Here is a 3,180-nt window from a genome sequence, read left to right as displayed (position 1 = left end):
CAAGTGAACATTTTGTAGTACCCTAGTTTGCTGCAGCTGGTTGGTTCACAGTCATTCAATTTCACTTTGCTGAGGTGCACACTATTTATGTTCTTTGTCCCACATCTGTAGAACTCCTTTTAGAGTCAATGAGAATTACAGACTTTTTAGCATACTGGAGACATTGTATAAGATTTTATTTTGTGCTTATTTTTTTTTTCAATAGCCAGAGGACAGGATTATTATCTCAGTAATATACAAATAGTGTTATGTTATTCACATAATTAAATAACTTTTAACAGTTGGAAGGAACCTTAAAAGTCACTTAGTTGAATAACCATGGCCCCTGTTTTACACATAAGAAAAGCTTAAAGGCTGTAAATGATTTGGGTAAGTATGGGTGCTGGTGGCTGTAGGATTAGTGATAGCATCTCAGTGCAGGAATATTTTCAGAAACATGCTTAGTTCTTAGGCTTACAAATGTAATTTAACAAATCAAGTTGTTACGGATTTCTATTTCACTCAATACATTAAAATTTCAGCTAACTGGAATATTAGAAGTTAGTATTATATGGTTAATTTTAGCTAATATATAGAGTACAAAAATTTGAATGTGTAAGAGTGAAATTGACTTCTTGGATTTGATTATTATTTATAGTCCTTGTCTATGTTCCTGTAAAAAAGTGATCTTTCTACATTTTTCTTGTTGACTCCTTATTTAGTGGAGCATTAATGCTGTGATTATTGGGAAAATTAAAAGTTTTATCAGGGCCGGCGCCGCGGCTCACTAGGCTAATCCTCCACCTAACGGCGCTGGCACACCGGGTTCTAGTCCCGGTTGGGGCGCCAGATTCTGTCCCAGTTGCCCCTCTTCCAGGCCAGCTCTCTGCTGTGGCCAGGGAGTGCAGTGGAGGATGGCCCAGGTGCTTGGGCCCTGCACCCCATGGGAGACCAGGAAAAGCACCTGGCTCCTGGCTCCTGCCATCGGATCAGCGCGGTGCGCCGGCCGCAGTGCGCCGGCCGCGGCGGCCATTAGAGGGTGAACCAATGGCAAAGGAAGACCTTTCTCTCTGTCTCTCTCTCTCACTGTCCACTCTGCCTGTCAAAAAAAAAAAAAAAGTTTTATCACAAAAATTTTAAAAAAAGAAAGGAAGGGCGAGGGAGGGAAGTATATTTGTAGAATTGTATCTATGAACCATTTGAAACCTGTTCTCTTGACATTAATAAAACATAAAAAAGAAGAGAAAAATTAAAATATCAAAGTTTTAATATTGAAAATTATTCAAACATGCATCAATATTTGCTCCTACTTGAAAAGTAGCTATGGGCTAGTCATGTGTCCTGAGGGCTGAACAGTGGGTTTCTCCTGGCAGCAGTGCCAAACAAGCAGAGCCAGAGCCTGGCTCTGGGGCAATGGCAGGACAGTTAGGAAGTTTCTTATGCTTTTCAACTGGGTATTGGTTGAAAGGAGTGTCACAGAAACTGTGTGTGAAGAAGGCATTATGCTCCCAGAAAAATCTCAAGGAAAAATATTGTAAGCAACAGTAGTGGCTGCTGGATCAGGTTCTAAAGGAAAGGGTGGGGAGATTCACCAGTAAGTGTGAAAGTTGGAGATAAAGTTATTCCTGAATATGGAGGCACCAAAGTAGTTCTGCACAACAAGGGTTATTTTCTGTTGAGAGATGGTGACATTCTTGGAAAACATGTTGACTGAAATCTCTTTTGAAATGGCATCACATGCAGCTGCCCATTCCACTGAAGTACTGAAATCTTTCATGTAAATAATTTCCATGTCTCTTTTATAATAATGAATGCTGTCTAAAATAGTGACAAAAGTGACTATGAGGCCTTTTAAAAATATTATTTATTTATTTTTAATTTTTATTAGAGAGATAAAGAGAGAGAGAGAGAGAGAGATCTCATCTACTGGCTGACTCCCCAAGTGCCCACATAGCCTGGAACTTCATTTGGGTCTCACACATGGATGACAAGGACCCCAGTGCTTGACCTGTCACCTGCCGCCTCCCAAGTTGTATATTAGCAGGAAGTTGGATTGGAAGAGAATTAGCTATGAATGAAACCAGGCACTATGATATGGGATGTGGGCATCCCAAGTGGCAACTGAACCATTGTACAAAATGCCTATCCCTGTGGGACTATTTTAATTTTTAACTAATGTATGAAAGTCTATTGTTGGTCCATTAGTATGAGATTCTGGAATTGAAATCATAAAATGCAAGAGACCCATCTAAATGTATGCTGAGATATACACAGAGGATAATATTTTTTGATAAAATTACCTTTTAAAAAAGATTTATTTCAAACACAGAGTTACAGAGAGAGAGAGGGAGAGAGAGAGAGAGAGAGAGATCTTGCATCCACTGGTTCACTCCCCAAATGGCTGCAATGGCCAGGGCTGGGCCAGGCCAAAGCCTGGAGCCAGGAGGTTCATCTGGGTCTCTCACATAGGTATAGGGTCCCAAGGAATTGGGCCATCTTCTAGTGCTTTCTCAGGCTCATTAGCAGGGAGTTGGATTGGAAGTGGAGCTGCCAAAACTTGAATCAGCACCCATATGGGATATTGGCGTTGCAGGTGGCGGCTTAACCTGTTATGCTACTATGGTGGCTCCTATCAAATTCTTTATGTAAGTTCGTTTTATTGATTTCTAATTTTTTGACAAAGAGTTAAACATGTTTTAAAAAGTTTGGGCTATCCGAAAGGCAGAGTTAAGTAGGTTCTGCTAGTTTAACAGCTGCTTTAAATCCAGATAATTGTTTTTGGTAATGGTGGTGTCCCAGAGGATTTTATTCTTTGGTATCCTCTGATGGTCTTTAGGACTCTGTGCTCATGTCTTCTGCTTGCTTAGTTGAATCTGTTTCTCAAACATTGGGAGATCTGACTGAAAAGTCAAAAAGTTACTAGCAATTACGATATCACACACACACACACACACACACACGCACACAACACATACAGATTCTCCCCTTGGAGAAACTCTGAGCCACACTTGAGATCCATATAGTTCGTAGCTAATTGACTAGCTTGGATAAAAAATCTGGACCAAACTGCATTCTTCCATAATTTCCCAACATTGTTACTGGTCAGACTGAGTCATCACATTTCAGCTCCTAGGTGTGGTTCTGAGGCTTCCTCCTCGCAGACTTCCTGACTACGCAGTTTTGCATTCACTGAGGCCACTG

The sequence above is a fragment of the Oryctolagus cuniculus genome, chromosome 4 (assembly GCF_051225735.1).
Source record: "Oryctolagus cuniculus isolate XC-2025 breed Fujian yellow rabbit chromosome 4, ASM5122573v1, whole genome shotgun sequence".
Taxonomy (NCBI): domain Eukaryota; kingdom Metazoa; phylum Chordata; class Mammalia; order Lagomorpha; family Leporidae; genus Oryctolagus; species Oryctolagus cuniculus.
The sequence above is the reverse complement of the archived record's forward strand: the minus strand, read 5'-3'. Positions refer to the sequence as shown.